The sequence below is a fragment of the Carcharhinus amblyrhynchos genome, chromosome 1 (assembly GCF_965287045.1).
Source record: "Carcharhinus amblyrhynchos chromosome 1, sCarAmb.v2.hapA, whole genome shotgun sequence".
NCBI lineage: Eukaryota > Metazoa > Chordata > Chondrichthyes > Carcharhiniformes > Carcharhinidae > Carcharhinus > Carcharhinus amblyrhynchos.
Window position 1 is genome coordinate 90,187,522 of NC_137324.1, and position 13,581 is coordinate 90,201,102.

Sequence of the window (13,581 nt, forward strand, 5' to 3'; positions counted from 1 at the left end):
AGATGAGATATAATTTAAATTTCAGTTGTACTTTTCAGTTAATGGGTTGAAATCTATGTTGAAGACATGGCTGAAGCTCACAATGCATTGGCTCTCGAACCTCTTTTCCATAATACCAGCTAGGCAACCTGATGGAGATCAACAGTTGAGTTCTTCATAAGATAAATTGATTCAGACTCAGATCCAGTACTCAAGTAAATGTTCAGAGTTGAGTCGTGGAGGTGCAGGGGTGGTTCTGGATAAGGTTATGCGAATGGGAAGGTGACAGTGGCAATTACAATTGGATAACACGTGCTGACCCCTTTAGCGGCATTCATATCCCATGAAAGAATACAAAAACATATTCAAGGAACCTAGTTTCAGCTTTAGATTGAAATATCAGTGGGGCAAATTTTTCCATTCCGCCCACCACAGAAATTGTAGTGGGCAAGGGATGGACCACGGAGTGGTCCGCTGATCTCTGGTGAGATTTTATGGTTTCGGGGCAAGTGAGGCTGAAAAATCCCACCCAGTAACTCACAAGTTGTAGAAGGATCAAATTCAAAGAGAATGCTTGGGAATAGGTCACTTAAAAATTAATTTTATGTTCTGCCAGTAATTGCTATGACATGATCAGTAATTTGCTTGAGCTCTCTTATATTCTGTATTTTTATGTTGTATACATTTTGATATACATAAAAGATTAAACTTGTGATATCTTTGCAGGACAGAAAAGGGACAGTGTGCCCCAGGGAAAGTCAAGTGCCAAGTAAAACTAGTTTAATCCGGCTTTGACTATATTTACGTCCATAGGTACACAAATGGTCACATATATTACACACCTTCCTTCTTAATGAAAATGTTACACAAAAATTCAAACTTCTGTATATTTGTTGGTTTTAATTTCTTTATAAACCCAACTTAACCATTGTTTCCTGTTCCTAAGAGAATACCTCCTTTCTTACCCCAAAGTTTCAGAACTTGGGGAAAGGTCTTGATGAATTCAGAAAAATGAGAGGAGATCTTATAGAAACATATAAGATTATGAAGGGAATAGATAAGATAGAAGCAGGGAAGTTGTTTCCACTGGCGGTTGAAACTAGAACAGAAAAGAAAACTAGAACAGAAAAAATAATAATTTGCATGGTGCATTCTGCTGCTCCATTTGAAGCAGAGTGATATAATGGAACTCTAATGAACAAATGTGAGATTCTTTTTTAAGCACAGTTTCCTCTGGGAATCCAGACACAGCAAACAATCTGAACAAAATTTTGAGAGTTTTGTTAGATGTTGTCCAATTCATTGGAAACCCCTCACCCATTTCAAGTGGCTCTCTATCACAATGAAGAGTTTTTCTCCTTAAAATTCTGAAAAAAATCAACATGTAGCATATGCCAGATTCTAGCTGGCCGTTTTCATGATTACAAAGGAACCACTAGCGGCTTCTTTTCCAGAGTTTGACATGCTCTACACTGTTTCACTGCATCTTCTCCATCCTTATCTAATCCTGGCCACCAACACTAGTTTCCCGCTAGACTCTTTGTCAAGCACATCCCGAAGTGTTGATCATGAAGCTCGTTGCCTTTTACAAACTCTGACTCCCCACATAACACAACATTCAGCAATGGACAACTCATTCTTATGCATAAGAAATGATTTCAAAGTACAATGGGTGTGTTAGCCACCCATTTGTGATATTGTTATATATCCACAGGGAAGAGGAAACCTGGTGTGCAACCTTGGCTGGAGTGTCCATCCCACCTGCATCCCTTCTTCCTGTGACCAAGATGGCTCCACTCCCACAGGCCGTGGAGGGTGGTGCCAAAACACAGCAGCACCCTGAAAGCAGACCGGGATCCTCCAGGTCACTACTCTCCAGAAGATACCTGCCGTTGTTACCACAGACAACAGGGTGTGGTGGACAGCTGGCCATCTCCACCTCTCCTGTGGATCCCAGGGATACACTGAGATATAGTGGCAGGGTTACAATGAAAGTCTAGTTGCACCGAGTGGGCATGGGTGTTAGTCACTAGCAGATAATGAGCACCTAAGTAAGTCATAAACTACCCATGTCAATGAAATAAATCTCACTTATTGCATTCTCTCTGTGGCTCTTCTACCATCATAAGATTTCCCCATGAAGTGTCACTGAGAAAATTGTGTCCATCTTTCAATGTAAGGCCAGGTGCTCACACACACAGCCTCTTCCTTCTCTACACTGCAAAACCACCAGCTGATTGGTTGGTGTTCCCTCATGATGACAGAACACAGTCATGCCAGTGTCTCTGTATAATGAAAAGGTCCCCCAGAATGATCAGAGCTACTACTCAATCCAATCATTGTGAATGCCTGATCTCAGCACATGGAATTCAGCATCTAGACTTTAATGAAAAATGTGCATCTGCCTCTGGTGACACAGAACCTCAGGGGCACCCCTAACTAAGGAGGATTCTAAATCAGGAGAGAGGAGATTGCCTGTGCAACAACATGTCCAAAAAACATGCTGGTTAGGTGTATTGGCCATGCTAAATTCTCCCTTAGTGTACCTGAACAGGAACAAGAACGTGGCGACTCAGGGATTTTCACAGTAACTTTATTGTAGTGTTTATGTAAGCCTACTTGTTACCCTAATAATAAAATAAACCCTTTTATTACCTTGGTCACTGATAGCCCAAGAGCCAGACAGGGGTCATACATTTACAGTAGCTCTTTGAGGAACAATGCACTGTCCCCTCTGCAAGTCATCATCATCCTCCTGTAACTTTGGAGCTACAGGCAATCATTCCCTTCTTATGACACGAGTTATAGCAGGATTAACCACTGATGGGCAATCAGAGGCACTTACACACATTGGTGTTGAGTAAGTGGGCATAATTGGCTCAGCTGTCAAAGCAAAGGATTGTTAATAATGAAGTGGTTCAATGACCTGGTAGGCAAAGGTAAGCTCATTGATGTCATACCTTTCTATTAGTGTCAACACGCTCAGTCATTAACCCACAGGCAACCCCCCACACCCCTCCCCCCATCCACCTCCCATGGTGGAAGATCCTGTGGATTTTGTGTACTGGACACGCATCCAACCCAGCAGCCCAGGCCTTTTGTCCCAGCAGTAAGGCCTTTTGAGGAGGCAGAGGCCCATTAGCTGAAGATTTCAGCGTCAGGATGGGTGGACTTCAAATGTGGCTTCCTTCCCCTCTCATTGTTGAGTCTTTCCTCCTCATCTCACGAACTATACCATTTCCCCTTCTCCGGAATCAGCCACTGTTCCTCTTACTGCCTCCCACGCATCTGGCCCTGCCCCCCAACACCCATTGATGTACTTTCACTTCCCCCACTTGTACTGACATAGTATCTCACTTCCCTCTCCTTCCCCCGTACAGCCATGATACCAAGACACATACTTTAATAAAGCTCTTGGTTTCAAACTTCATTCAGTTCTTACCCTAATTTCTTTGTTACAGTATAGGATACTGGATGAGGCCTGCCATATACTGGTCTTGCATTTCTCTGAATGTGTACATTTGCTTTGAATCAGTTTGCCAGTTTCACGACATATCTGAGGATACTTGATGATTACATTGTCTTGTGTTGCTTCTACATGAAAAAAAACTCATTCCAATTGAACGTAAGTGATGTTAACCAGTTTCTTCCTAACAAATTTGACCACCCTTCCCCACAATGATGGACAATTTTGTAAATTGCCACTTGTATGTAATTGGAACTGACACAGTTCCCATTTTTTCAGTTGATGTTGACTCAACTTTTCAATGTATTGTAATTCAGGAATCAAACAGACTGATGCACCCATGTTAATCTCCAGGTTTACCAAAGGCCCATTCAATGCTATTTGGACTTTGAGGCCCTGCAAATTTCCAATTTACAGCCTCGCTCTTAGGATGGTCTTAATTTCAACAAATCCCTCATCAACCTGGTGACAACCTATTTGACAACCATGTGCAGTGCTGTTTCCCACACACAGCACTTCTTTGAACATGCCTTGGCAAGATGAACCATCGTCATGCAGCTGTAACACTCTACTTTCACAAATGAAAAAATCTGTACTGAATAATGGGTACAGGACTCTTTATTAACCCCTGCTACTACTCAATTCTGCCATTAGTGTCTTCTGCTTATTTATTTTATTCGTTCATGGGATCTGGATATTGTTGGCTGGGCCAGCATTTATTGCCCATTCCTGTGTGAACCACATTGCTGTGGATCTAGAATCACATATAGGCCAAACCCAGGTAAGGACAGCACATTTCCTTCCCTAAAGGATATTAGTGAACAAGATGAGGTTTTACAACAGCCAGCAATGGTTTTGTGGCTATCATTAGACTTTTAATTCCAGATTTGTCTTTACTGAATTCAAACGTCATCATCTGCCATGGTGTGATTCAAACCTGGGTCGTAAAGCATTACCCTGGGTCTCTGGATTACTAGTCCAGCGATAATACCACTACACCACTGCCTCTGATGCAGTTTATTTACTTCAATAACTGGCAGCTGTTAACTCTGACTTCTCTTGAGTCATGTTCCACCATATCCATGGACAATGGGGTATGGCAGACTGTGTTGAAAGTTAACTTTGGCAATGCCAGCAACTTACTGGGAATGCATTCTCTTTTTAATTTGCACACAAATATATCCCAGAATATTCTCCAATCTCTCCAAAATTACAATGAATGTATTTCTTTTTCAGAGCTCTGATAAGGTCTCCGATATCCTCAGTGGGCAGCTGATTGTTCTAAGCTGCTAGATTTCTGCAACCTCCAATGACTTTGGATTGTATGCTGCTCAAGCTTACACAAAATGTGCAACAGTAGCATGTGTTTTGGCTTCACTGGGGCAAACAAATTCTTAAACATTTCATAATTTCTGGTCCTGTTTCCATCAAAGTCTCTCCCTTTCACTTTTTCCCATTGCCTGATTAACAGCTGCATTGTCAGGATCATCAAGACTATTATTAGCAATGCAAAACCTCTCGAGCCACTCTATATATGCACCGAAAGGACCTCAGCCGCATGAATAATACATACGAACGCAGCCATCTTCAAAGATCAGCACCCACTTTTACAAGCAACCTTTTCTCTAAAATCTGAATTTTAAGCTTAATTTGTAGCAAAAAAACCCTTGCAAATTCCCCTACTCATTTGCCAGAAATCTCTCCAACTAAATTTGTTCAGCTAGAGAATCAAAACTCCATTCCTCATCACTAGATTGTGATAGCTTTGCAAACAGAAAAGAGTCAGTGTGCCACATGGAAAGTCAAGTAACAACTGAAACTAGTTTAATCCGGTTTATTTATACATGCATGCATACACAAATGGCCACAATAGGGTGCTATTACACTATTGCAAAACCCTCCAAGAAATAATATTGAGATGATTTAATTATATGCAACCAAACATTTTTTATGTGCTCTCAGGTGTATGTATAACTATTTAACAACATTTACATCACTTCTTAGTTCAATCCAATACAAAGGAATCTCAACCTGTGTTGCCAGATACTTCTCCAATGTAACCAATGATTTGAGATGGTATCAGAGGCACTATTATACACTGATTTAAACAGTGCTCAGTGCAACATTGCTAAAAGAACTATCTATAATGTACTTTAAAAACCTACATGGTTTATTTCCTGTAAAGTTAAATCATGTGCTCCCCAATCAATATGATAAACATTTTTGGATCCATTTGACTATTTTATAAAAGAAACAGAAAAAAACAAATGTAACTTTAGACTAACAAGCTGTTGTGTGAACACAAAGCTAAAACTACACTGACAGAAGGCTCATTTAAAGCCTGAGAATAGCACTAATCTCAAGGACTAAACCAACCCCAATTTGTTATCTGCAGACTCTGTGCACCTTTCATTTACTCGATTTGCTTTGTCATCCTGCCAGGTATACATCTCTTCAGTGTTTCTAATATTCAGCCTGCTATCCTTTCAAACGCCATAATTCATAATTCATAATCACTTATACAGGAAACACATATTTGACCTTAATGATTTCCAATACGTTTGCTAATATCACTTCAGTATTCATTTTGCTCTGCTCTCATGCCCTGCATATGTTTGGCGGACAAGAATATTCCCACAGGAGGTATCGCTGATAAATGTATCATATTAACACTGTGCCGCAGTGTAGTAGTACGTGATCCTATTGGGGAAGAATGACAGTTTTCTACATCACAGGTGAGAGCAAAGCGACCAAAGGGATACAAAATGTCTGTCGACCACCACCAGCTATTCTGAGTTAATGAATACACTATTGTAGGAGAATTTTAAATACCACCAAGTACTTGTTAAAATGCACCAGAGGCACCTACAATAACAACATTGCAGTACAATCCAAAGAGGGTGATTGAAGTGATTGTTTTATCAGAATTCCAAAAAGGAAGGACAGCAAAACTAGGCCAAGTGCCTTCAGAATTCTTATCCAAAACAGATGCAGTTTTGCTACATATTATCATTTCCCTCCACTCCCTCAACCTACTTATTACACTGCAGTTAGAGTTTTAAGTGTTGTTACAGAGCAAGTACAATTTTGATTGAGATCAGTGCCAGCAGATAGCTGACTCAAGCTCTACTGCTGGCTTTATAATTTTCTGTGGCCAGAGAGAATGGAGGTCTGTTCACTACTAACACAATAAAGATTAATGATTAAATTTGAGAAGTCATGAATCAAATATGAGCATAGGTACATAGGTTCATATAAACATATGAATTAGGAGTACGACTAGACCACTCTGCCTCTCAAGTCTGATCTCACATTTAATAAGATTTTGACTGATCTGATTTGAAAGGCGTGCAGATTAGGTGCATCAGCTGTGTTAAATTCTCCCTCAGTGTACCCAAACAGGCGCCGAAGTGTGGCAACTAGGGGATTAACTACTTGTGACACTAATAGATAAACTTTAAACTTTGATTGTAACCTCAACTCCACTTTCCCACCATAATGTTTTCACCCACTTGCTCATTAAAAATCTATCTAGCTCAGTCTTCAAAATATTCCAAAGCTTCATGGCCCTCTGAGCGAAAGAAAAGCTCCTCATCTCTGTCAGTGAGCCCTTGTCCTAGATTCTCCCACAAGAGGAAAAATCCCCTCAACATGCACCCCATCAAATGGCATATGGTACATGTAAGCACTGTCATCAAGTTGGGAGTGATATGATTATAACTAGCTTCTGTAGTCAAGTACAGGAACATCTTTGACTACTCCATTGAATCAGAAAACCTTATTTCCCTCACAAAAAAACTAACACTGAAACCAGTATCAAGACTGAACTAGAAATTCCATCGCTGACGCTGCCAAAGTGCGGGAGATATCGACAGACTCCTTCACCTGGAAGCCATTGTTGGTGCTCATGGCACTAGCTTCACAGTTTGGATACTAACCTAGTTCTTCCAGTGATGGTATAGATTGGAAATAGAAACATAGAAAGTTTTGCAACACAAAAGGAGGCCATTCAGCCCATTATGTCCTTGCTGGCTGAAAAGTTTACCAGCTTAATCCCAACTTCTAGTTCCTGGCCCATATAAGCCTGGGCTAATCATGACTAATCAATCCTTTTTTTAAATGTGATGAAAATTTTTACCTCCACTACCTTTTCAGATGGTGAGTTCCAGAGTCCTACCACCCTTTACGTTAAAAGAATTCTTCTCAATTCCACTTTAATCCTAGTACCGATTGCTTGGTTATTAACCTCTCTGCTAATAGAAATAGATCCCATCCACTCTATCTGGGTTCCTCATAATTTGATTGACTCAATTGCATCATCCCTCAGCCACATCTGTTCCAAAATAAGCACAGCCACTTTATCTAAACTTTTCTTGCAGTTTCTCCATTCCTGGCAGCATCATTATAATTTTCTTCTGTACCCTCTCGAGCATGATCACATCCTTCTTGTAATGCAGTGATCAGTCCTGTACACCGTATTCTACCTACTGTCAAACCAATATTTTATACAGTTCTCATACCTTTTGTTCTCTTATACTGTTGGCTACAGCCTTATGCCTCCTTAACCACCTTATCTACCTGTCCTGCTACCTTTAAGGATCTGGGGACATGTGTTTCCAAGATGCCTCTTTGCCTCTATAATTTTCAGATCCCTACCATTTATTGTATACCTCTTTATCTTGTTTGCCTGTCTCCAATGCATTACGTCACACTTCTCCAGACTGACCACAATTTCTATCTTTATGTCAACTAATAAATTGGTATCTTGCTGCAGTCCTCAGTTTTCTTCACCATTATCTACTGCACAACTAACTTTTGTAACTTCAGAATTTGTAATCATGGCCTGTTCATTGACCATAAGGTCATAAGATATAGGAGCATTTATAGGCCTTTCTGCACAATCATGGCTGATAAGTTTCTCAACCCCAATCTATCGCCTTTTTCCCTTACCAATCAAGAATCTATCTATCTCTGTCTTAAATGTATTCAATGACTTGGCCACTACAGCCTTCTGTGGCAATGAATTCCACAGATTCGCCATTCTCTGGTTGAAGAAATTCCTCCTCATTTCGGTTCTAAAACCTATCTGCATTGAAGTCTAAATCATTGCTATATGAAATACAAGCTAGAGACCAAATGTTAAACCTGTAAAATTCCACAGGCAAAAGTCTCCAAGTCATAAATACATTCATCCGCCATTACACATTGGGTGAAATTCTCCCATTTGGGAACAATATCCCATGGTGGGAGCAGGAACGTGGAGTATTTCAAACTACAGAGGTTGGCAGGAAAACTTGCCATTTTTTCTGGCCCCAACCTCATTAATTATGCAACTAAGTGTTTTGGCCCTATTCCATGATGGAGCAGGCCTGATGGCATGTTGTCCATCATTCTATCTGGATGTCATATTGAGAAGGCACCCTACATTACTGATCCACTATGAAGGAAAGAAGATGAACCTTCTTGAAAATAAAGAAGGATCTCCAGGAACATTCTGAGGCCAGAAGATGGAACTCCTGAGGTAAGAGGATGGATCTCCTGGAACATTTTGAGGTTGGAAGATGGACTTCCCTCCAGGGCAACTAAAATGAAAGATCTACCTACAGATGCTCCTCTCCCACCCGCTACCATTATGTTCCAGGTGTGGCCTCCATCCTGAACTCCGAAGGCAGCCCCAGGAATTATCAAAGTACTTTCCAGAATCTGCATGCCACATTGGTTCCAATACGTTTTGCACTGGCGTGTCTTGCTGCTGGAACCATGGAGAATCGGGTGTGTAGTGGGATACCAATGTGTTTCACACTGATCTCGAGTGGGTTTTCTGATCCGCCATGGTGGGCATGAGCAGAAGACCCTGTTGTAAATTCACATTGACTTGAAACCAATTTTTGGGCCTCCTGCTGTATTTTGCCTTCCCCCCCAACCCCTCCCCCCCACCCAATTCCCACCATCAAACCTGCCAACAGAGAGAGAATTCTGACCTTTGTTTCCCACCATTGATTCAGTTTTGGATCCAAGTTGCCAATTTCCATGTGAGACTTTGCCCAAAGTCTTGTTAAGTGGGTATGTCAATAATCTGTAAACATTACCAGACAGGATATGGAGCGATATTTTACAGCCTCACTTGGGAGAGACCGGAAATTCCTACCCGAAGTCAATGGAAATTTCCGTTGTCAGACCCTCACCCGTGCCAATTCTGTGGCAGGTGAGATGATAGAGAACGTGGTGTCACATGGTGTCCTCTGTCACATGACACAGAATTGAATATGGTAGTTGATTAAGCAAGATGTAGCCATAACAGCGCTCTGGCAATGTGCACATAATAATGTAATTTTCAAATAAGGAACTCACATTAAAGTTTACCAGTCCTATCTGAGTGATGGATAAGCGTAATAATTCTTGTTGACGTATACCACAACATTCGGTGAAATGGTTGGAAAATCAGTGTTTACAGGCCCACAATTTTCCAAACAACCCTCCCAATGAACTCTGTGCAACCCCATTGCCAAATCAGCGGAATGTAATGGCATTTCTTTGCTAGAAAAGTAATCAAATGTGAAATAATTCTCTCAAACTGACTGTATTCTGCCTTCTAATCAAAGTTGCTTCAACTGGAAAAGTTGCTCAATTTCCCCAATTACCAAAGCCCTCATCTCAATAAATGCAAAGATGGGCACAGTTTACAGTAGGTACCATGTCTTCGGGCTGAGAAAATCCAGGGACAGATTCATATGAATATTCTGCCACCCTGTGTTCACTGTGAAGTATTACACATGAGCAACATCCATTTTCGTGTTAAAATTTTCAAAACCTCCCCTGCACCCCCACTCCCCCTCCCCCCCCCAACCACCTCCCCCGCCGCCACCCCAGAATAACCAAGGAACTGCACTCGGCACTGCCTCTGGCCACTACCCGGGCAGTGCCCCATGTAAGTGCCAGGGGTAGTGCTATGGTTCTGCCAGGGCATAAGCTTCTCCACCTGGAAGCTGCACATCCGTGTGGGCCCTCGGCAGAACCGGTTCACCAGTTTTCTGTTTTTAAATATCTGTTGTAAACTTTGCCATCACGGTGCCAGGTGGGACTTTCCTATGTGGGGGGAATGTTAGAATGGGGAGGCCTGCTAGTAACATTACAACATAATATATTCAAATGGAGTTCCCTTCACTGCATGGTGGGGTCCCAGTGTTATCACTCGCGGAGAGCAGCGAAATTCCATCAGCGTAAGAGTGATTTTGGAACACACCTTGACTCTCCACCACATCCACCACTCATGCACACTGAAAATGGGGAGCAGAAAATCTCCCCAATACAAAATAAGAAGTAAAATTATTAAAGGGGTGCAGGAGCTGAGGGACTGAGGTGTATACGTGCAAAAGACATTAAAGGCGGTAGGGCAGATGCAGCGAGCAGCTAATAAAGCATTTAGCATTCTGAGTTAATAGGAGAATAGAGTACAAGAGCTCGGAGGTTATGCTGAACTTAAACAAGACACTAGTTAGACCTCAGCTGGAGTATTGTGTATGGTTCTGGGGGCCTCGCTACAGGAAGGATGTGAATGCATTGGAGAGAATGCAAAAGACATTTACACCCTGGTTCCAGAAATGAGAAACTTCAGTTATGAAGCCAGATTGGAGAGGCTGGGACTGTTCTCCTTGGTTAAGAAGGTTAAGAGTAGAATTGAATGTTCAAAATCATGAAGGCGTTGTTGGACAGAATAGATAAGAAGAAACTTTTCCCACACATAAAAGGATCAAGGATGAGCAGGCACAGATTTAAAGTGATTTGCAAAAGAAGCAAATGTGATGTGAGAAAAGAAATTCACACGACGAGTGGTTCGGATCTGGAATACACTGCCTGGGAGTGTAGTGGGGCCAGGTGAAATTGAAGCATTCAAGAAGGCATTGGATGATTATTTGAATAGAAATAATGTGCAGGGGAAATGGCAGAGAATAACACCAAGTCTTGATGCTCATTTGGAGAGCCAGTGCAGACATGGTGGGCCAAGTGGCCTCCTTCTGCTCTGTAATTTTGTGATTCTGTGACATCACTTTGTCCTTCAAGACAGATGGCCTAATATCTACCTTTGTTAGTGTGATCTACCTTTCAATACTGAATTAACTGGAGATAGGTGAAAGGGTTGAGATGGGTGTGAATCTGACAGTATTGATATGCAGCTGAGATTGGGGCAGAGTGTCTGGATGTTAGGCATGAACCCTGGGTGACAGAGAGTGCTCTGGCTGAGGTGTATGAAGTAACATGAGAGACTGAAGGCAAGGTGAGTGGAGGAATGCCATGTAAAGATGCGGTCACTGACATTGACAACCCTGTGAGGTCAATAGAGATTTTGTGAAGCTGCTGTCATGTCCTTGGTACTAAATTCCCAGAATTTCCCTGCCACCAGTTCCCAATCCTTCTTGCAATTTGTCCTTGAGGGCGTCCTGGACTTCATTAATGTGGTGTGTCTCTCGTCCTGTCCACGTGTATCATGAATGCCATAAGCTTGCAATTATCGCCATGAACTCTCATTCTGCTCTTAGCTTCACTTTGCACCAGCTAACGTTGCAGAATAATTTTGTAAACTTCCCTTTAAGCTCCAGACAATCTTTAAGGAAACTATGTAGTTTCCTATGTAGTTTCTGCAAACAAAATGCTACTCCCCGCCCCCATCCATCCTTCCTGTTGTGAGTGGAGACTGCAGGCAACATGATGAGGAGGATCTGCGCTGAAGCCATTTGGACCAATGTTAAAATCATGCAAATAAGATGGGTACACAAAATATGTATGGTCCTCACTTGCTTGAGTGTCAGCGAAGCATAACCCCATTCCCAAAAATCATAGAAATTTTGATTTAATTTATTATTGTCACGTGTATTGGGATACAGTGAAAAGTACTGTTTCTTGTGCGCTATGCAGACAAAGCATTTCATCCACAGAGTACGTAGGGGAGAAGGAGAGGAGAGGGTGCAGAATATAATGTTACAGTCATAGCTAGAGTGTCAACCTAATATACAGTAGATCCATTCAAAAGTCAATGGCAGCAGGGAAGAAGCTGTTCTTGAGTTGGTTCGTACGTGATCTCAGACTTTTGCATCTTTTTCCCTATAGAGGAAGGTGAAAGAGACTATGTCCACAGTGCAGAGGGTCCTTGATTATGCTGGCTGCTATTCTGAGGCAGCAGGAGTCAAAGGATGGATACTGGTTTGCATGATGGACGGGGCTACATTCACAACCCTGTGTAGTTTGTTGCAGTTTTGGTCAGAGCAGGAGCCATACCAAGCTGTGATACATCTGGAAAGAATGTTTTCTATGGTGCATCTATAAAAATTGGCGAGAATCATAGCGGACATTCCGAATTTCCTTCACTCCTGAGAAAGTACAGGTGTTGGAGGGCTTTCTTTCTCGTCCATGATGTTTTTCCAAAAGGTACGTGCCTATTTACCACACCCATGTTTGGGCAGATGCTTTATGATGCCAATATCACTTTATGGTGAAGATACCAGCAGTGGCAGGAGTCAGAGCAACTCTGAAAGAATTTCCACCTCCAATCCGTTGGAGTTATATCCCAGGAAGCTGATACAACAAGTGCAGAAACCTAGGTTGCTTTATTCATGATCCAAATCAGCAAATGCCTGTTACAGCGACAGCCAGAAAAGCCAAAGCCTAACTGAATGGGGCATTAGGCTCATGAGGATTGCTTAATCCTGTTCTTATGTTCCTATGAGCATCTTCTAAGGCTGAATACAAAGATTTGGATGTATCCTTAAGTTATTGTCAGCTGGAAAAAGGGTTGGTCAATGAAGTTTTTCACCAATCAAAATTGCAGGTCGAGGGGCTAATGTTCCAATTTATTGTTTCAGGTACGGAACATCTCTCACTGGGAGAAAATATTCAAAGATCAGGTGTTAATTCATTCCAATTAAATCCCTCAATTGGCATTTATTGCTGTGGAGGACACAATTTTTGCCTCCTAAAATTGTTTTTTACTCTCGATTTATAAAGGATTTGTCACCGCTTCTGCAAAAAAAGCTGACGATTGGAATTTGTTTGGGGTTTCTGTTGTGTTCCCTGACATAGACGAGGAAAAGGAAATGGTGAAGGCATAGCTAATGTAAGCGGAAAGCTTGCTGAAACGTTAT